Genomic DNA, 23,396 nt, shown 5'->3' on the forward strand with positions numbered 1-23,396 from the left:
CTGAGAATGAGGAATAAAAAAACAAATAAAATGTGAAGAAAGGCTTCATTCCTGATGAAATGTTTATTGACATAAACGGCATGTTGGCAGTCCAAGTCATTTCAAAGAGTAAAGATTTTATAATAAAAATTTGCTCCCCAAGCACTTTTTATTGTCAAAAAAGAAACAGCATTTGTTTCAGGTAAACTTAAGTTTAACGTACCTGAGTTTTGTTTTGAATCTGATTTTTTCGTGATAAGTTTTGTACATATGGGCTCTTTGCACGTCACAACTGCATGCGCATATGCAGCTGTCTTTTTATCGCTTTGAGTTACCATGACAGCTAGAAAAGACAAAGTCGTCTTTCAGACGCAAATAAAACAACACTATGCATTTGTGGTCTTCCTAATATAATGGGCTTTTAAGTGTTCATGGATTTCCAAGCAGTGATGAATAAAGAAGACGGTGACTTGTAAATATTCGTAAATAACAGTTGAAGCTAAAGCTGCACAGCAAAGTTTGCAGCCTTCACTTCACTCCGGACCGGCTTCTTATGCCTGAAGGTGAAGGAGCCGCTTTGTGTTATTTCCATGGAATCACTTCTGTATTCAGAGTGAAAGAGCGATTTTATGGGAACGAGAGAGCAGAGCAGAGCCAGACAGTAACAATATTTAAACAGGTAATTAAACTAAAACCTGCAATATTTTGGTTAAAAATGAGTCAGGAATCACTTCAGGTGGTTTCTTTGTTCATCTTTAGTTTGAAAAAAAAAAAGATCTTATCTGTGATTGTCACCTTCCTGATGAAAATCATCCATGCACTAATGGTCCTTTAATGCTGTTATGTATCATTTATGTAAATGTTTCTTCTACGCTGTTTTATTAGAATTTCTTTATTGTTTTATTCATATTTTCAAATTGATTTTATGCTTTTAATCTCTTATTCTGGGTTTATTTCCTGGATCCTTTTGAGTTTTGTTTATGTCTTTGAAACTGCCTAAAAGGTGCTTTGCACAAAATACACTTTAAACAGCTGAGTAATTTTAATAATTTATAAACGACCAAGAAGAGAAATGAAATGCCGACCTGATTTGTTCCAGAACAGCGTGTTGATAAAGCAGAACCTCTGTTTTTTGTGCATCTTTTTTCCATTAAAAGTTTTCTGTCAGTTTCTGTTGTTTCGGTTTTTCTCTCTCCAGAAGGCGTTTGCTGTAAACCTGGCGAAGTTCACGCTGATTCATTTCCTGGAAGCTGAAATCTGCTGACTCCTTCTGCCCATTGATAGACAGAGATATTAGGCCTCCTAACGTTTGGGGCAAATCTTGCAGCAATAACAGTTTCCCAGCTCACAGCTCCATTCCTCAGGAACTGCGATATCAACTGGTTACAAGACTAGATGATATTCCCTGCATGCTGCAGCCCGTAAACAAAGTTCAATGATTAACTTTCCCCCTTTTCTTGTTATCTCTCCTTCTTTTATCCCATTTCCTTTGCTCTGTCTTTTTCTTCTCTTTTGTCTTGCTAAAGTTTCAATTTCCAAAATGCCGTTAATGTCTTCTTAACTTGTTATCTATCTAATTTCTTTACAGACACTGGGGCGATCTAATTATTTCTGTAAAAACAAGAAATTGAAATTGCCAATCATGAGTTTTCTTTTAAAAGGCAAAGGCTGAAAAGTACAAAATTGCAGACAAATAAGGTCACAGTTATGAAAATGTACCGCAGTGAATCTTTATTGCTTTTTTTGTGTTGCATTGTTGCAGTCATTTATCTTAAAATGAACTATTAAGACTTAATGATGAAATGTGGAAAAACTGCTTTGGTTCAAGACCGTTGTTGCTGGTCAGAAGTTTAATCACGCTGCTCATGAGAAAAAATGTGTAATAAATTAAGATTTTATTGATTAACTATTTTTGGTGTGGAATGAAAATAGCAACTCTTGAATTTAATCATCAACGTTGTTGCTACTTTCATTCTACCTGTAATTTTTGATATCTGATAAGGATGAACGATATTATCAGTTTGGTATCGGCCGATATCAGCAGTAAAATTTAATATCAGGCATCAGCCATTTCTGCAAAATAATTTAATGATGTGAAAATTGTTGTTTTTATATGACAAACCAGTGATGATGATGTTTTTCACAGTTTGAGTGCCTCAGAGAAAGCAAATGTCATGAATAAATCTTATTATTAAACATAATAAGTTGAAAGTGCTGCATCATTTTCAGCTGCCTTTTTAGCATTTGGTAGCAGGCTAAATTGACAAAGATAATTCAGTATTTTAACTCCACAGTAGAGGAAGCCATGTTGTCAGAATAGGACAAAAATATCGGTATTCTCATTGTTATCAGAAAAATTAGTTGTAGTATATTGGCATATTGGATATCGACCAATCCGATATGCCGGATTGGTCGATCCCTAATCCCTGATATTTGTTTACTCTTGTTTTCAGGAATGGAAGACCTTATTTTAACTGGTTAGTTTTGGCTTTTTAGTGGATAAATGTTCAAAAATAACCTAATAATTCTGTTCAGTTGTGGTGCAGCAGAGGCACATCTACAGTTGCAGGACTGCGGTCCATCAGGACTGGAGTTTGACATTGTGTTAGAGGATCCACTTACTTCCAAGTTTCAACCATTTTGGAGGAGTCATTCTTTTTTGAACCAAAGCAGTTTTTCCACATTTCATCATAAAGTCATTCTTTATGGTAGAACACATCATGACTCTACCACCACTGTGCGTGACAGTTTCAGTCGTTGTCTTTCCTGTAAGAGACATTTAAAGAAGTTTCTGGAAGCTTTGGGAATGAGTTTTCCACAGCTGTGACCTTGAACCAAATGAAAACGTATGGTTTATGCAGGAAAGTGTCACAAGCTGTGATTTAAAATGCTCAGAGTAGGAGAATCAAAACCCTTTATCCACAACCAAAAAGGCTTAAAACCCGAATCTGCAGAAACCCTTGAATTAAATCTGATACTGAACAGCTTTTCCAAACAAGCGGCAACGTTCCCCTACAGGCAATAACAGAAAAACTGCATCTGTGAGAGACTGTGTGCAGCTTTGGCCTGTTTTCCCTTCACTGATGACAACGTATTAATTTGCTGTTTGTAATTAAAAAGAAGGACAACATCTGTTACCTGAAAATCATGCATGGAAGTGTGAATGGGCTCTTTTCTCCTCATTACATCCTTACAAATTGCACAATTAGAGAAAGGATGGTAATTCTGACATAACTGCACAATTGAACTTAGGAAATAAAGCTAATAAATATTCTTTACAAGATATTCTGGAGGGATAAAATAAGTGATTGTACGTAAATGTGTATCTGCTCACCCAATCCAGGGGGCTAGATAATTAAGAACATTTTCCTTTCTTGATTTTACACTGAAGTGTTTGCATGAACATCTGGCTGAATAAAGGGTAGAAAGAACAGATGTGTGTGTATGTGTGTGTGTGTATGTGTGTGTGTGTGTGTGTGCGCTTTTAGTGAATAATCTGAGCCAACAATCCTTTGGTTATGTAATCACAATATAACACAGACAGTTAAATTAAGTAAACCTGCAACTACAACTTTAGAAAACCCCCAAATATTGGTTAAATACAGGAAACATGAACATTAAATCAGTTCAATTTTGATATTTAATTTATTTTCTTCAGTTTTATTTTCCTTATATTTTAATGATACACTCTGAACTACAGCAGAAATGAATGAAACACTGTATTAAGAAGGTGTTGAATGTTGAGTAAATATAAACAATTCATTGCACTAGTAAAATTGTTTTTGCTACAACCTGGTATGTTTACTTTGAATAGGACAATGTATCAAAATTTATCAATGTATCAAAATGTATCATATTGCATTTTAAAAACTGTCTAAAGGTGCCAAATTTACAAATATAAAACTATGTTGGTCTCACTGCAGTGTAATTTGTGAGGACAAACAGCAGTATTGTTGTTAGACTGTGTACAAAATCTGCCTGTATTAGTTTAGTTTACGCACATAGTGGGAATTTGCACAAAATAATCAAAAAAGAAACAAAATTATTGGTCATAAGTTTACATCCTACACATTTGATGATGTTAATTATGAATTTATTTATAGTTCTTTTGTGAATAGAGGTCAAATATCCAGCAGCATGTTTAAGGTTAACCTCTTCAGGAGACTGTTATACAACAATATACTGTCTCCAGTCAGAGGCTATGTTGGGATCGCTGTAGTACAGACTGCTACAGGATTTTCTACCTACAAACAGACAACAGCGTCTACAACTCTGAAAAATAAAAATACAATATGAGTTATGATGTTTAGTTTCCTTCTGGGATTAATTAAATATTTTTGAACTGAATTATATTATTTTGAGTATTGTCAAGTTTTAAACTTTGGCTCCAGATCATTTTAGTTTAGTTAAGTTCAGATTGTTTTAGTTTAGTTCAGATTGTTTTAGTTTAGTTCAAATCGTTTTAGTTTAGTTCAGATTGTTTTAGTTTAGTTCAGATCGTTTTAGTTTAGTTCAAATCGTTTTAGTTTAGTTCAGATTGTTTTAGTTTAGTTCAGATCGTTTTAGTTTAGTTCAGGTTGTTTTAGTTTAGTTCAAACCGTTTTAGTTTAGTTCAGATTGTTTTAGTTTAGTTCAAACCGTTTTAGTTTAGTTCAGATTGTTTTAGTTTAGTTCAAATCGTTTTAGTTTAGTTCAGATCGTTTTAGTTTAGTTCAGATCGTTTTAGTTTAGTTCAGATCGTTTTAGTTTAGTTCAGATTGTTTTAGTTTAGTTCAGATCGTTTTAGTTTAGTTCAGATTGTTTTAGTTTAGTTCAAATCGTTTTAGTTTAGTTCAGATCGTTTTAGTTTAGTTCAAATCGTTTTAGTTTAGTTCAGATTGTTTTAGTTTAGTTCAGATTGTTTTAGTTTAGTTCAGATCGTTTTAGTTTAGTTCAGATCGTTTTAGTTTAGTTCAAATCATTTTAGTTTAGTTCAGATTGTTTTATTTTAGTTCAAATCATTTTAGTTTAGTTCAGATTGTTTTAGTTTAGTTCAGATTGTTTTAGTTTAGTTCAGATTGTTTTAGTTTAGTTCAGATTGTTTTAGTTTAGTTCAGATCGTTTTAGTTTAGTTCAGATTGTTTTAGTTTAGTTCAGATTGTTTTAGTTTAGTTCAGATCGTTTTAGTTTAGTTCAAATCGTTTTAGTTTAGTTCAGATCGTTTTAGTTTAGTTCAGATTGTTTTAGTTTAGTTCAAATCGTTTTAGTTCAGTTCAGATTGTTTTAGTTTAGTTCAAATTGTTTTAGTTTAGTTCAAACCATTTTAGTTTAGTTCAGAACGTTTTAGTTTAGTTCAAATCGTTTTAGTTTAGTTCAAATCGTTTTAGTTTAGTTCAGATTGTTTTAGTTTAGTTCAAATCGTTTTAGTTTAGTTCAAATCGTTTTAGTTTAGTTCAGATTGTTTTAGTTTAGTTCAAATCGTTTTAGTTTAGTTCAGATTGTTTTAGTTTAGTTCAGATTGTTTTAGTTTAGTTCAGATCGTTTTAGTTTAGTTCAAATCGTTTTAGTTTAGTTCAGATCGTTTTAGTTTAGTTCAGCTCCTGGTTAATTACTCTCATACTTTGTTTCCTGTCTTCTTCTTGCCACAGCTGCTTCACTTTTCTCCTGGTTGGTTTATCTGGTTTCTCTTTATAACGTCTCTGTCTCAGTATTGGAGCTCCAGATCTCTTTTGGTTCTTTTCCAGATCCTTTCATCATTTGACGCCTTGACTTTTGTTCTATTACGTTCCCTTTGTCTACATTCATGGTCCTCGTTCTGTACCTTATTCCAGTACAGAAAACGTTTCGCTTTTTCATTAAAATCACTGAAATGCCACGCTTTGCCAAACACCATGGCTGCTGTTTCCCTGTAAGCTGCATTTTATTGTCGTTTCAACGGTGCTTGTGGAAAAATATGCACATCCTTGAGAGTTAATAAATGGGTTAAAAACAATTCCTTCCCCCAGACAAATCTTCCTAAAAGCAGATTCTTCAATATTTTACCTCGGTCTGCAGAGACCTTCACTGAAATGCCTTCATTATTGATCCATTATGAATCAAATTGTTTAAAAGCAAAAAACCTTCTAAGGTGTGAAGAAGCTTTAATTTTAGAGCAACAGGGATATTTATCTGCTTCTGTGTTTTTCTGGTGTTTAAACACGTTGTGATGATCATCAGGATGGGCTGAGCATGACCACAGGGATGCATGCGTCTAATTTCAATGGGGATTCGCTCATTAAAGCTCACAAAGATCATTAGCGGGCCAGAGAGACTAAGCTTCCACGAGTTGGGGCACAAGAAAAGATCCTCGAACCAGAAAGTGGCCCCTAATGAACTGAACAGCATAAAATTATATCTCAACCTATAAACCAAAGATTCCCTTTGACTCAGATCGAAAAAACCCCCAAAAATGCTCATCCACTTATCAAAAAGTTCAGAAAATTTAAACATCTGATGCTTGCTGTCAAGATGTGAAACAGGGGGGGAAACAGAGATATCTCAGTTTGATCAGTGAAGACAGATGGAAAGGAAAGCTTCAAGCGTTGAAGATAAGACAGCTGAATGACACTGAAAGGGGAAAAGTAAAAAAAGAAAACATCTGAAAAGTTGGAGCTTTTGTACAAGTGCTGTAATGTATAAACTGGGCTGGAAGGGAAACCTTAAGCGAAACTCTGATCAGAGCATCAGCTGCTTTTGTAAGAAGAAAACCTGTTTTTAATTAACAGCAGATGTTGAAACAAGAAGACGTCTCTGCAGTGATTGAGGCTTTAGAGTTTTCTTTCCTTTTCCATCTTGTGTGATGACTTCAGGGTGTTTTATGTCTGTCCTAACCAGTCTTACTTTTTGCTTTTCTTGGTTTGAATAAGATCTTGTAGACATTTTTCTGTCTGCTGCTGTGCACAATAAGTTTTCCCCACTGCTGACTGTTTTTCGTAATTAAGGCAAACTAATTAAATCTGATTCCTATTCTGAAAGCTGCAAGGCATTTTTAAAAGTTCTCATTGTTTTTATGTATGTCTGGAGAATTAATCTCGCTATAGCGATGTCAATATTTAGGTGTCTGGTCAAAGTCGGCCTGCTGAATCCAAATGGAGCATCAGAGTGAAGTAAAAGGGATTTAAATGCATGTGAATGTGGCAGAGTAGCAGTACCATCTTCATCTCCTGTTGTAAAAATGATCTTCTGATGCACCTGTCCCGATGTTCATTCTGATTTAGTTCTCATTGTGAAATGTAAACACGTTTTAACATCCAGGCGATCAGCACCTGGATGTTACTACTAGTGGAAATGACGAGGAAGATGACAGGAAGTAGCAGGAGGATGACGGTTTGCAGCTGGCTTTATAAAACATGTTGAAACACCGCTTCCTCTGATAAGACAGACGATGAGCACTAGAGGCTGGATTATGGATATAATCTCATGCAACTGTACGTCCATCGTTGTCTTTCTTTCTTCCGTTTATTAGTGCGTGATTTGAATTTAATTTTCTATTTAATGGAAACACTGCAATGACAAAATTTAGTTTTTTCTTACTCTAACAGAACAGACAAAGATTTGTGCACATTTGTGATATGAATGCAGCTACTGCTACAATAAGCTGCCCAAACATCTGGCTGCTTGTTGTACCAAAACCTGTGAACGCCACAGGTTCATTTTCAGTTGTTTTGTCGCTGTGACCTTCTGCTGATCATGGCAGCAACTGGTTTTATTTTCTTTCCCTGTTGCTTTTGCACTGTTGCACAGCACAACATTGCTATGGAAACCAGACCTGTGGTGAGCTTTGTATATTTTTCTCTTGTTTTTTATTTATAATCTCTTCTAATCCTGGACCAATTACTTTCAGACCAGGATAGAAGAGGGACGTCTTTTCTCTTCTCCCCCTGAGGGTTTCTCTTTCTTTCCTTCCCTGCTCCTTCAAAATATCGCTGCTTATTCTTTGCATCAGCTGGTCTTGCAGAGGCTCACACAAACATACATATTCCAAATTACAGAGCATTAATTTTGCTTCTTATTAATCCAATTAGCTCACAGAATTATTTTCATTTAGCTCTAAGCGTGTTATCTGCCCTTATTCCTCTTTTCGGAGCCATTTTTAGTCATTTTTCCACCGCTGGCCCCAACAACTTTGTCCTGTTCTTCTTTTCCAGCAGCTCAACTCTCCAAACGTAAGCTGCTAACAAGTTAATACTAAACAAAGTTACAACGATATCTAAAATATACGCTTTTCAGCCCTTTTGCAGCTCTTTTCGATCCCTTTGGGGCGTTTCATAGCTCCCACTTGGTGTGCCTCTCTGAATTTCTGCAGCATCCACATGCTGGGAGGACACAACACACATGAAGGCATGGCCCCAGCAGGGGGCACAGGCTCAGATCTTGGGGAGAAAAATACACAGCGGGTGATTAGGGGAAAACATTTTACCCCTGGGCCCGACAAAGTTGCTCACATACAGGGAGAAACAAAAGCTTGCACACATATGCAAGAACTGAAACCACTTTAACGCAAAAAATACAAGAAACTGATTGGAGAAATTAAACCCAGACTCATTCACTAGAGGTTTACGCTGCAACTTGAACTCAAAACCACAAAGTGTAGCTAAATAGTTTGATATGGATAACATGTATCTCTTTGTTAAAGGTTAAAGTGTTTTGTTAAAGGTTAAAGTGTTGATTATGACAATCCAATGTTTCTGAAAAAGAGCAAAAGTCTTAAAAGTTACACTTTAAAAATTAAGTCCCATCAACATCTTCTTTGCATTCAAGTATTGCATTCAGGAATCCTGGCATCATGCTTTGATAAACTTGTATGAGCTGCTCATCGATGACATAAAGGGAAGAATCCAAGAAGTGATTCCTGAGGGACATCACAAGCTAAACTGGATGTTACGTATTTCACAGAAAAGGCTGAAGCTGCTCTCTAAAAAGTGTATATTTGGAGTAAACTACTCAGAGCGCACGCTCAGAAGTGTATTTGAAACAAATCAGTTCAACGTCGTGATGCAAGGCTCATCGGGGACAGATCCTGCATCATCCGACCCTGCACTGAAAAAAATAAGTCATTGGATGAACATAAAAAAATTATGGAAAGGATTTCCACCTGATTACTTTGCTTTATTTCAGCACCATGTACTTGTGTTACTCTTATTTAAAGCAAATGTGTTAGGTCAACCTAATTTATTAAGATTATTCCAAGGTAAAGCAAATGTGTTGGCTCAACTTGTTACAATGGTGATTCAATGGGTGATTCTAAATCAAACATGTTTGGCTCAACGTAATATATTGTGGTTATTCTTATATAAATTAAATGAGTTGGCAAAACATAATTCATTATGGTTCTTCTAATTTAAACCAAATGTGTTGGCTTAACCAGAATTATGGTAATGCAATGGATGATTGTAAATCAAATGAGTTGGCTCTATTCCATTCATTAAGGTTATTCAAATTCAAATGAAATGTGTTGACTCAACATATGTTTTAAAGGTTCCTTTAACTCAGTTACTATAGCGTGACCCAGTGTAATGCAATACAGCCAGTCCAACTAATCTGCAATGTTTAGGACCAAATCATTGATGTAACTTCATTAAGATGAATGTAAATCTAGTTGAAACCCTTATTTTACAGTGGTACCTTCACACTACCTGATTCAGTAGGTACAACTCACTAAAAGTAAGTTAGCTCAACAAATATGCTTCATGCTAAAAGACAGCTAGTTAATCGTGTGGAAATCCTTTCCATTATTTCATGATGTTAGTTCAAAGACATTTTTTCAAGCGTTAATCAAGCATTTTAGATAGCACTAGGTGAAAGTGTAGGAAGAACACTCAACAATTAGAAAAGGTACAACACAATTGTATTTTCAAAATTGTTATACATCGTTTTTTTACACAGCACAAAACAGCTGAGTTGGACATTGAAATAAAAAAAACAACTACAAAAAGGTTACAGTTTCATTTCCCAGCCAATTCTTTACAACATAAAACATGTCAGTATAGTTGCTCAACTTAGAGAACTGTAACAATATAAATCTTTTTTACTGCAGACTTTAAACACTCATTTTCCATATGAAACTTTACTCAACTTAGCGGCAAGTTTCATATTGAGAACTTGTGCTTTCTTTGATAAGTTCTTTCCATCCAATTTCATTATTTCCTGTATTACTTCAAAGGTATGCTTGAGTTACTGAGCAAGTTGAGTGCTGAACGCACTAAACTTGAGGTAGCTCAAGTTTAGTGCGTAGATTAGTCCCAGCAGCATCACTATTGCAGAAGATACACTGCCCAAGCTGTTCATAACTTCCCTCCTCCAGGACAATCCCAACATCCAGATGTGCATCGGCAGCCTCTGCACCCTCTGCTCAAATGACGATTCCGAGGACAGCCTCGGCTTTGGCCATTTCTGCACATTCATCAACGTCCTAAGGGAGTTAGGGAAGGGTATTGGGGGGGAGACAATTCACATGTAATTAAATAAATAAATTAGACTGACATTGATTGAGTCACTCATGGACCTTAGTTGGTGAAAGTATTTTAACAACTCTTAGGACTTCTATTATAAACACAAAGAGAATTTAACATACCATGTACTCCCTCACCAGCTTCTCTGGATCTTCATTTAGGTACACACAGACCTTTGAGGATGCACTCTCATCTGACCTCAGCAGTGTCTTCCTAAATATGCAGATTAAAAAACAATGAGAACAATCTCAAAACTCCAGCAGTATAGGTTCACACTTGAAAACATAGCTGCATTCAAAGGAAGTCACAACAAAAGTGATCAGTGACTTGCAGTCTGTTTGAAAGATATTTAAAATTGTTAGTATCCCTTCATTATGCCATGACTAAAATGGAGTTTTAACATTTTATTTAAACATCTAACTGAAGCTGTTAGAGGTTTAAATAAAGACATGAATATATCACCAAAGAAATATGTGAAAAGTACAGAATGGTCAACACAGTCTATATCCTTCTACTTAAATGAATATGCAAAGCATTCCATGTCTTACAAGTACATGGACAGTCTATGTGTGGGCATGGGTAACATCGCATATGCCGGTGTTTAAGTGTAAAATGTTTTAACAGGTCATATCTACGAGACAGAGAGAGACTACACTCCTTACATTTCCACATCCCCACGCAAATAAAGACAAATAAAACAGACTGGCCAAATAAATGTTTAGCTGAACCCTAGCTTTATAAGCTCTCTAACACTACATTCAGTCACTTTAGATCTGGCAAAACTTACTATTAGCCACTGAAATCTATAACTTGATAGCCGATGAGCCCCTTGACCAGAACTTAAGCAGGTGGATTACAGATAGGTGATCAGGTGATGTTCTGAAAGAGATCAGATATATTTTCAGCCATTAAAATATGCAATTCATACTGAACTGAGTTGTATCTTTTAGTACAAGACCCTTGAATGCCTCATGAATATAACCACTGGACACATGCAAGCACATATGTGCAGAACAATGGTGAATTGAACATGGTAGAAAGCAATAGTAACAAAGGTCAAAGACACAATCAACACAAAAAACATCAACATTTCAAAATTAAACCAATGAACTTCAATATTGTTTCTGAGCTACAATTATTTGGGGACAACAAAGAAGAGTCCAAAAAAAAACCAACATCTTTACAGCAGAGGAATATGTATTTTAAAGAAAAAAAATAGAAAGCTCAAGTCTGTAATAATGGATAATCCATTGAGAGTTTTAGCCTGACAAAATATACTAGAAATCCATAACTAACAGGTATTTAGGAACATTTAACAAAGCTCAGAAAGCAATGCTTTCTGCAGGTTTCACCGACTGAAATGTAGGACTTTTTATTACCATAATTAATTAAGAATCTCGATGATGATAGAAAGGTACCAAAGTGTGTATCTACGTTTACCTCCATAGTAACATTACTGAAATAGAATTAAAATAGTTAGAAATAGACTGATGTTAGATCCGTGTGTTAAAAATCCACTAAACCTCCAGGGAGCTCAGGAGGAGCAAAACTGTGACATTTCTGGGGTCCATTTGTGTCTCTGGCAGCAGCTTTGTGACCCTTACACTACATATGGCTCTGCAGAGTTTTTTCGCACAGAATGTACCTAACATGGTGCGGCGATAAATGTAAACTTACCAATGATATCACATATAGCTAACTGCCTTAACCTAACCGACTTAATCTACAGAACATGAAATAATGTGACACAAGTATGGAACAAGTAGAAATGATGCAAATGTAGAGAAATTTTAAGTTACATATTTTTATATGGATTTAGATGAAAATAGTTTGACTCTTACCTTCTTCAAATTAAGCAGATGCACGCCAGGAATCTCCCCTCTGCCTTTGAAAAAACCCAACAAGGTGCAAGCCAGTTATCTCGCGTGATTTTCCGTAATCTCTTGATGTCGCTGGATCCTCTTCAGCGGGAGATGAGTCTGACACAATAGCGCTTTGGAACTGACGTCACTGTGTTTTTTTTTTATTAGATTAACTTTGACAAATATTAATATTGAATAAAAAAATAAAAAACATATATATATATATATATATATATATATATATATATATATATATATATATATATATATATATATATATATATATATATATATATATCTTATATATATATATCTTGGCACAACCAAGAGCTCGGGTCCTCTGGTAGAGGACCCGAGCTCAGAGGATAAGAACCACCCGCGGTGGTATATATATGTTAATTAGATGTATTCAAGTTGAGATAACGTCATTCAATCACATTAGTCCAGTTGAGAGAAAAAAACCGATTGTCTCGCGTGTTCTCGCGTGATATCCCGTGATCTCACTCGTTGTCGTCAGCACAATATCAGTCTGACTATAATGAATCGTGTTAGCTCAACATGATTCAATTTTATAAATGTGAAGTCGTGGAATATCTTGTTTATCCAACATGATTTTATCACGTTTTCGCTTCAAACCCAACATTATTGAGTGAAAGATACATGATATTCTTTTGTTAATGTAATACGCCCCGACGTTCTTTGGCGGAAGATCTAGCTGACGTAATTCAATCACGTTATCTCACCTTGAATACATTTTATTCCATTTGCGAGAGGAAACCGATTGTCTCGCGTATTCTCGCGTGATATCCCCTGATTTCCCGTAATCTTGCGTGAACTTGCGTGATATCCCGTGATCTCACTCGTGGTCTTCAGCATAGGATCGGTCTGACTATAATGAATCATGTTCTCTCAACATGATTCAATTTTATAAACGTTGAAGTTGTGGAATATCTTGTTTATGCAACATGATTGTATCATGTTTTTGGCTCAAACATGGAATTATTTAGTTAACAGTACATGATATTCTTTTGTTAATGTGATAACCCCTGAGGTTCCTTTTTTACAGTGTGGTGGTGCAGCGGTAGAGCACAACTCTGGAGTCCTTGGTTCGATTCCGGCCTGATGACCTTTGCTGCATGTCCTCCCCCTCTGTCATTACTCAGTTTCTTGTCTAACTCTCAAATAAAGGCTGCAAGAGCCTAAAAAATCCAGCAAAAAAGGAGATCCTTCCTTAGTTTTCTTCTTTATTTAGAATAATCTAAATGATTTGAATAAGACTGACTTAAATGTGTCAAGTTAAACCAACTTAATGCATTCAGTTAAAATAAAAAAAAAACTTCATGAATTGATTTGTATAAGCTCAATTGAAGCAATTAAATTAAGCTGGTGAAGCTAATTTCTTTTTACAGTGTATGTGAAATAAATTACATCTAAATCGAACTGTTCCTGCTGAGTATTTAACTAAAATTTTTGAACAGAAGTAAGTTTTGCCACGGCAATTCCAACCATCGGCTTTAACTCAACAACCTTTTTTTTTTTTTTTGTGCAAATGTGTTTTTAACAAACAATAAAAATTACACAAATACACAGACCTTACTGGAGGACGCATCTGCTTGACATTAAAATGCAAGCATCGCAAAGAGCACTACATAATCCTTACACTGTAAAAAAGGAACCTCAGGGGTTATCACATTAACAAAAGAATATCATGTACTGTTAACTAAATAATTCCATGTTTGAGCCAAAAACATGATACAATCATGTTGCATAAACAAGATATTCCACAACTTCAACGTTTATAAAATTGAATCATGTTGAGAGAACATGATTCATTATAGTCAGACCGATCCTATGCTGAAGACCACGAGTGAGATCACGGGATATCACGCAAGTTCACGCAAGATTACGGGAAATCAGGGGATATCACGCGAGAATACGCGAGACAATCGGTTTCCTCTCGCAAATGGAATAAAATGTATTCAAGGTGAGATAACGTGATTGAATTACGTCAGCTAGATCTTCCGCCAAAAAAAAGAACGTCGGGGCGTATTACATTAACAAAAGAATATCATGTATCTTTCACTCAATAATTTGGGTTTGAAGCGAAAACGTGATAAAATCATGTTGGATAAACAAGATATTCCACGACTTCACATTTATAAATTGAATCATGTTGAGCTAACACGATTCATTATAGTCAGACTGATATTGTGCTGACGACAACGAGTGAGATCACGGGATATCACGCGAGAACACGCGAGACAATCGGTTTTTTTCTCTCAACTGGACTAATGTGATTGAATGACGTTATCTCAACTTGAATACATCTAATTAACATATATATACCCACCGCGGGTGGTTCTTATCCTCTGAGCTCGGGTCCTCTACCAGAGGACCGAGCTCTTGGTTGTGCCAAGATATATATATAAGATATATATATATATATATATATATATATATATATATATATATATATATATATATAATATATATATATATATATATATATATATATATATATATATATATATATATATGTTTTTTTATTTTTTATTCAATATTAATATTTGTCAAAGTTAATCTAATAAAAAAAAACACAGTGACGTCAGTTCCAAAGCGCTATTGTGTCAGACTCATCTCCGCTGAAGAGGATCCAGCGACATCAAGAGATTACGGAAAATCACGCGAGATAACTGGCTTGCACCTTGTTGGGTTTTTTCAAAGGCAGAGGGGAGATTCCTGGCGTGCATCTGCTTAATTTGAAGAAGGTAAGAGTCAAACTATTTTCATCTAAATCCATATAAAAATATGTAACTTAAAATTTCTCTACATTTGCACCATTTTCTACTTGTTCCATACTTGTGTCACATTATTTCATGTTCTGTAGATTAAGTCGGTTAGGTTAAGGCAGTTAGCTATATGTGATATCATTGGTAAGTTTACATTTATCGCCGCACCATGTTAGGTACATTCTGTGCGAAAAAACTCTGCAGAGCCATAGTAGTGTAAGGGTCACAAAGCTGCTGCCAGAGACACAAATGGACCCCAGAAATGTCACAGTTTTGCTCCTCCTGAGCTCCCTGGAGGTTTAGTGGATTTTTAACACACGGATCTAACATCAGTCTATTTCTAACTATTTTAATTCTATTTCAGTAATGTTACTATGGAGGTAAACGTAGATACACACTTTGGTACCTTTCTATCATCATCGAGATTCTTAATTAATTATGGTAATAAAAAGTCCTACATTTCAGTCGGTGAAACCTGCAGAAAGCATTGCTTTCTGAGCTTTGTTAAATGTTCCTAAAATACCTGTTAGTTATGGATTTCTAGTATATTTTGTCAGGCTAAAACTCTCAATGGATTATCCATTATTACAGACTTGAGCTTTCTATTTTTTTCTTTAAAATACATATTCCTCTGCTGTAAAGATGTTGGTTTTTTTTTGGACTCTTCTTTGTTGTCCCAAATAATTGTAGCTCAGAAACAATATTGAAGTTCATTGGTTTAATTTTGAAATGTTGATGTTTTTGTGTTGATTGTGCTCATTTTGACCTTTGTTACTATTGCTTTCTACCATGTTCAATTCACCATTGTTCTGCACATATGTGCTTGCATGTGTCCAGTGGTTATATTCATGAGGCATTCAAGGGTCTTGTACTAAAAGATACAACTCAGTTCAGTATGAATTGCATATTTTAATGGCTGAAAATATATCTGATCTCTTTCAGAACATCACCTGATCACCTATCTGTAATCCACCTGCTTAAGTTCTGGTCAAGGGGCTCATCGGCTATCAAGTTATAGATTTCAGTGGCTAATAGTAAGTTTTGCCAGATCTAAAGTGACTGAATGTAGTGTTAGAGAGCTTATAAAGCTAGGGTTCAGCTAAACATTTATTTGGCCAGTCTGTTTTATTTGTCTTTATTTGCGTGGGGATGTGGAATGTAAGGAGTGTAGTCTCTCTCTGTCTCGTAGATATGACCTGTTAAAACATTTTACACTTAAACACCGCATATGCGATGTTACCCATGCCCACACATAGACTGTCCATGTACTTGTAAGACATGGAATGCTTTGCATATTCATTTAAGTAGAAGGATATAGACTGTGTTGACCATTCTGTACTTTTCACATATTTCTTTGGTGATATATTCATGTCTTATTAAACCTCTAACAGCTTCAGTTAGATGTTTAAATAAAATGTTAAACTCCATTTTAGTCATGGCATAATGAAGGGATACTAACAATTTTAAATATCTTTCAAACAGACTGCAAGTCACTGATCACTTTTGTTGTGACTTCCTTTGAATGCAGCTATGTTTTCAAGTGTGTGAACCTATACTGCTGGAGTTTTGAGATTGTTCTCATTGTTTTTTAATCTGCATATTTAGGAAGACACTGCTGAGGTCAGATGAGAGTGCATCCTCAAAGGTCTGTGTGTACCTAAATGAAGATCCAGAGAAGCTGGTGAGGGAGTACATGGTATGTTAAATTCTCTTTGTGTTTATAATAGAAGTCCTAAGAGTTGTTAAAATACTTTCACCAACTAAGGTCCATGAGTGACTCAATCAATGTCAGTCTAATTTATTTATTTATTTAATTACATGTGAATTGTCTCCCCCCCAATACCCTTCCCTAACTCCCTTAGGACGTTGATGAATGTGCAGAAATGGCCAAAGCCGAGGCTGTCCTCGGAATCGTCATTTGAGCAGAGGTGCAGAGGCTGCCGATGCACATCTGGATGTTGGGATTGTCCTGGAGGAGGTGGAAGTTATGAACAGCTTGGGCAGTGTATCTTCTGCAATAGTGATGCTGCTGGGACTAATCTACGCACTAAACTTGAGCTACCCTCAAGTTTAGTGCGTTCAGCACTCAACTTGCTCAGTAACTCAAGCATACCTTTGAAGTAATACAGGAAATAATGAAATTGGATGGAAAGAACTTATCAAAGAAAGCACAAGTTCTCAATATGAAACTTGCCGCTAAGTTGAAAAGTTTCATATGGAAATGAGTTTTTAAAGTCTGCAGTAAAAAAGATTTATATTGTTACAGTTCTCTAAGTTGAGCAACTATAATGACATGTTTTATGTTGTAAAGAATTGGCTGGGAAATGAAACTGTAACCTTTTTGTAGTTGTTTTTTTATTTCAATGTCCAACTCAGCTGTTTTGTGCTGTGTAAAAAAACGATGTATAACAATTTTGAAAATACAATTGTGTTGTACCTTCTAATTGTTGAGTGTTCTTCCTACACTTTCACCTAGTGCTATCTTAAAATGCTTGATTAACGCTTGAAAAAATGTCTTTGAACTAACATCATGAAATAATGGAAAGGATTTCCACACGATTAACTAGCTGTCTTTTAGCATGAAGCATATTTGTTGAGCTAACTTACTTTTAGTGAGTTGTACCTACTGAATCAGGTAGTGTGAAGGTACCACTGTAAAATAAGGTGGTTTCAACTAGATTTACATTCATCTTAATGAAGTTACATCAATGATTTGGTCCTAAACATTGCAGATTAGTTGGACTGGCTGTATTGCATTACACTGGGTCACGCTATAGTAACTGAGTTAAAGGAACCTTTAAAACATATGTTGAGTCAACACATTTCATTTGAATTTGAATAACCTAATGAATGGAATAGAGCCAACTCATTTGATTTACAATCATCCATTGCATTACCATAATTCTGGTTAAGCCAACACATTTGGTTTAAATTAGAAGAACCATAATGAATTATGTTTTTGCCAACTCATTTAATTTATATAAGAATAACCACAATATATTACGTTGAGCCAACATGTTTGATTTAGAATCACCATTGAATCACCATTGTAACAAGTTGAGCCAACACATTTGCTTTACCTTGGAATAATCTTAATAAATTAGGTTGACCTAACACATTTGCTTTAAATAAGAGTAACACAAGTACATGGTGCTGAAATAAAGCAAAGTAATCAGGTGGAAATCCTTTCCATAATTTTTTATGTTCATCCAATGACTTATTTTTTTCAGTGTACGCCGCAGTTTGGATCCATTTTAACACATTGTGTCCGGAGAACCTGGTGTTCATTTCTTTCACAGAAAGAAAATCTTGCATGCGAGTTTTTCCCCTCAAACTGTTACAGCGGATTGCAGCATTTGACACGAGGCGGATCACAATACTGATGAACGATGGCGCTCATCTTCACTGAATGGCTGCAAATGGAAACGTTAATGCGGCTCTGAAACTCGCCGGGAATCTGTTTCTGTGTGGAGAAACACTGAAAAAACTTTAGCAGCAGATTTTTCAGCGGGAGAAATGCTTAAACAAATCAACAGCTCAGCCCAGATTCCTCCTCTATTAGCCTCACGCTGAGTCTAATGTTTCAATAACCAAGAGGCACTTTGCTGGCGTCCCATACATCTACATCTGCCAGCAGTTTAAATAATTCCCCAGCAGTCTGTAGGCAGCGAGAGTCGTGTGGCTGGCAATTTAAAATGTGTCTGCAAGAAAAAGGGTTTTAAAGCTTAACACTCCATCTCTGGAGTCAACTGTGCCACTGCATGCAATGTTTATTTAATTTTAATTGTTTTAGTGCAGAAGAAAGGTCCAGTGCTCACTTTGCAACCTTAAACACACAAACTAAGAACAAGTTTTTGTCCATCAGAGTGGAAAACAATGTGCAGTCTTCAAAACTACTTACGAATATCTGGATTCTGAAATGTGTTCATATTCAAACCTATTGCATCTTTTGCTACATATAAAGGTGAGATACATTTTTTACATTCGTCTACAGATCAAACTCAGTTAAATTGGATGGAAAGCCATTTTATTGTAGCTTTGACTGTATTTTTTAAGTTGTTCTCATATACTGGAAAGTTTTAGGTTAAAAAAATCCCTTTTGTGTCTCGTTTTACTTCTGCGTTTCTAGGTGAGCGCCTCACAGTTTATTTGCTTTGGTTTTCACCAGTTTCCCCCATTTGTCACTCATTCACTTTCCCATTGGCTTGACAGCCAGTCAGTTTCTCTAACTGGTCGTCCGAGTTCTTGGTTTCCAGTCTTATCTTTGGGATAACCTCCCCCCCGCCCCAACATCAGCACCACGATGAAAGAAAAAATGGTTAAATCATTTTTTCTGTGTAAGACCAGAACAATGTCTTATTGACTGTTTTTTAACTTTTGTTTGAAAATGAGGACATGTGACCTCTATCTGGCCTCCACATGTGACGTATTAAAGACGATATGTCTTTGATTGAAGAGGAAAAGTGTCAATTAAGACAGAAAGGTGTCAAATTCTTCAAAGCCACGATGGAGCAGGAACAGGATTCTGATCTACATCCTGAAACACGGAGCAGCTGAGATGACAACAAAGAAAAGGACACTGAGGTGACGTCCTGGTGTGGTGCACAGACATGAACACACACACCCTCCTACGCTGCTCCAGTCCCCATATGGACCCTCTCCTGAGAGAAAAAGCTATCAGGGAGGCATGTATGTGTTTTATGTGACGTGTGTGTATGTGTGTGTGTGTGTGTGTAAGGCCAGTGAACCAGTCTGGAAATAGGCGACACATTAATCTTATTTGTCATAACCTGTCCCTTGAGACACCCTGCCCTTCCCACACACACACACTCTGACCCATTCCTGTGTGCTATCGGTATCTGCGACGGACAGAGAGAGTGAGGCTAATTACATGTGAGAGTTAAGACGGTGGAAACAAGACAAAGACCATGTCAGTGTGTGTGTGAGTGTGTGTACTTGGCCTTTGTTGGGCTTATAATATAATTCACTTTGTGTCCTTTACTGTTGGTTATCACAGCAACACAAATTACTCTTTCCTGTCAGTTATCTGTGTTGTTGGCTAAACTTTGAGAGTCCATTAAATGGTGTTTGGGTGGTCAAAACACAGGAGACGTTCTGGACTATCTCTTATTGCTCCGTCTATTTTATCATAACACTGTTGACAAAAAGGTGCTGCAAAACCCAACGGTCCTAACTTTAAAAAGCTGAGCAAGAAAGTTTCTGGAGACAATTGTTGGGTTGCAGATGACGTCGTATCAACGTCACGTAATGCAGATGGAGGGCAGGAAGTAAATGCAGCCTGTTTACTTCTGTTGATCCATCATTAAAATGCCTAAAGTCTGAGTCCTGTTCGATTGTTTCTACCGTTCTAATAGAGAGAAAGATAAATGTTATTTTTGTGTTTTGAAGGCTGTTGGTGACAAGGGAATTAATTTTGAAAAAACGTACAGAATTGAGGAGAGAAGTGGATCAACAATCTTCTAAAAACAGGAAATGTGGAAACTAACAATGCCAGAGTTTGCAGCGGCCAAGAGGATCATATCGTTTAAATGGTATTTTCAGATGTTTTATTGGACACTTACTTAGAAAGGCAAGCATTCATATTTAAGGTAATATATATATATATATAAATATTTCTGTAAATTGCTGCAAATGGTCCTACATTGTAGAAATGCAGTATGACTCTACATTAACATACAACTCCAGCAAGAATTTGGGTTTACAGAAGCTAAATAAATTATTTACAAGTAGATACCAGCACATAGGAATAACATGGGTTAGCTTTGTTGTTAGCGATAGCGTTATTATGGTAGACTAATTACTTAAAATAGCACCAATCAATAGACATTTAAAGCTTCTTTCATCACAACTTAAAACACAAATAACTCTATGTATCCAGGCTTTTGAAAACGTTCTTCTGGATTTTACAGGACTTTAACAAGATGTATGCGCATAGTTTAGATGTTATAATCAGGGTCAAGACATTTGGGGGTTGTGACATGTAAAAAATGGCAAAAAATATCACAGATGAAATTCCAACCATCAAGTCCTGATGATCTGTTTCTGTGATATAAGTTAATCTCTTAGGTATTCCGCCTTTTCCCAACTTTTCTTTGTCTTTCTCTCTTCCAGGCTTCTCTCTGTGCTGGTTTGTGTGACACTAACTATTCCATTAACAAGCATTTTCCAAACACAACACGGTGAGCGTCTGCTGCCCTCTTCTTTTCTCTTCATTTACTCTGTTAGAAGGTCAGTGCATTTCTGTTGGCAGTTGATTGTATTAACACACACACACCCACACACACACACACACACACACACACACGCACGCACGCACACACACGCACACACACGCACACCCACACACACACACACACACATACGCACACACACACACGCACACACACACACACACGCACACACACACCCACACACACACACATACACACTCACACACACACACCCACACACACACACACATACGCACGCACACGCACATATATAAACAAAATATAAAATATTTTATATAAATAAATAAACATGTATCGATATAAAATATGTTTGAATAAATAAATAAATAAATAAATATATATATATATATATATATATATATATATATATATATATATATATATATATATATATATATATATATATATTTAATAAGTCACAGACTATTCCTAGCACTGTGTAATAAATAATACATGACTAATCATGATAAATGACTAATAATTAAAAATAATAGTGGATAAATAGCTTAAGACCAAATGCAAATATTAAATCATATACAAATCCATTAATCTCATGTTAAATAAATTAAAATATATTACTTTAAGTATTTATGTCAGCTTGAGTTATGCAGAACTGATCTGATCGTTGCTCTGGAAACGATCAGAAGCAAGATGTTGCACCAGAAGTCCAGTGAGGTCACTGATGAGGTCATAGATGACATTATTTACATCACAATAGATCAAAGAGGTTCTGATGCTTAAATGATTGAATCTGAAAGCATCAGCCAGATCAAGACCGTTTTTGCACAGAAATATCATGTTTGGACTTGTTCCCATGTTAATCCCCCTGGGCTGGGGCATTGGGTATGTGGTAAACACAGGGATGAAAAAACTTACGGATTGTTACAATCAAGGCAAGGACCCTGAAGAAAGGAAGGACCATGAAGAAAGGAAGGACCATGAAGAAAGGAAGGACCATGAAGAAAGGAAGGACCATGAAGAACGGAAGGACCCTGAAGAAAGGAAGGACCCTGAAGAAAGGAAGGACCCTGAAGAAAGGAAGGACCCTGAAGAAAGGAAGGACCATGAAGAAAGGAAGGACCCTGAAGAAAGGAAGGACCATGAAGAAAGGAAGGACCCTGAAGAAAGGAAGGACGATGAAGAAAGGAAGGACCATGAAGACAGGAAGGACCATGAAGAACGGAAGGACCATGAAGACAGGAAGGACCCCGAAGAAAGGAAGGACCATGAAGAAAGGAAGGACCATGAAGAAAGGAAGGACCATGAAGAAAGGAAGGACCCTGAAGAAAGGAAGGACCCTGAAGAAAGGAAGGACCATGAAGAACGAAAGGACCCTGAAGAAAGGAAGGACCATGAAGAAAGGAAGGACCATGAAGAAAGGAAGGACCCTGAAGAAAGGAAGGACCATGAAGAAAGGAAGGACTCTGAAGAAAGGAAGGACCACGAAGAAAGGAAGGACCATGAAGAACGGAAGGACCATGAAGAAAGGAAGGACCCTGAAGAAAGGAAGGACCCTGAAGAAAGGAAGGACCCTGAAGAAAGGAAGGACCATGAAGAACGGAAGGACCATGAAGAAAGGAAGGACCCTGAAGAAAGGAAGGACCATGAAGAAAGGAAGGACCATGAAGAAAGGAAGGACCCTGAAGAAAGGAAGGACCATGAAGAAAGGAAGGACCATGAAGAAAGGAAGGACCATGAAGAAAGGAAGGACCATGAAGAAAGGAAGGACCATGAAGAACGGAAGGACCATGAAGAAAGGAAGGACCCTGAAGAAAACATGGATCAACGTTCCCAGGATGAGAAAGGTCTTTTAGCTCAAAGGCGTACTGTCACTGCAAAGATAACTGTTGTGCTTGATATCGATTGTCCCCTGGACATGAAAAAAGAAGATGGTGTCGGCTCAGAGTTCCCAGGGACACAGAAGATGGCATTGGTAGGCAATGGACGAGCAGAGGATGGACTCTGCTACAGCTGGGTGGACGCTGCTCTGCAGAGCGTCCTGAACCTGAGCGTCACACGGAGGTGTCTCGCTCAGGAAAGGGACTT

The 23,396-nt window shown here is 36.5% G+C and overlaps 2 long non-coding RNA genes across 2 annotated transcripts; one reads left to right on the forward strand and one right to left on the reverse strand.

Annotated features, from left to right (window-relative positions):
* Window positions 1-10,247: 10,247 nt before the first annotated feature.
* Window positions 10,248-12,463, reverse strand: LOC129375122 (uncharacterized). Its single transcript, XR_008607601.1, has 4 exons — window positions 12,290-12,463; window positions 11,236-11,327; window positions 10,571-10,661; window positions 10,248-10,408 (listed from the first exon to the last, which is right to left on the reverse strand). It is a non-coding gene; the product is annotated as an uncharacterized LOC129375122 (long non-coding RNA).
* Window positions 12,464-15,003: 2,540 nt separating this feature from the next.
* On the forward strand, window positions 15,004-17,028 carry LOC129375133 (uncharacterized). The gene is made up of 4 exons (XR_008607603.1): window positions 15,004-15,078; window positions 16,042-16,133; window positions 16,705-16,795; window positions 16,962-17,028. It is a non-coding gene; the product is annotated as an uncharacterized LOC129375133 (long non-coding RNA).
* The last annotated feature ends 6,368 nt before the right edge of the window (window positions 17,029-23,396 follow it).

This window comes from Poeciliopsis prolifica, unplaced genomic scaffold, assembly GCF_027474105.1.
Source record: "Poeciliopsis prolifica strain line A6 unplaced genomic scaffold, Auburn_PproV2 SCAFFOLD038, whole genome shotgun sequence".
In the NCBI taxonomy this organism is placed as follows: Eukaryota; Metazoa; Chordata; class Actinopteri; order Cyprinodontiformes; family Poeciliidae; genus Poeciliopsis; species Poeciliopsis prolifica.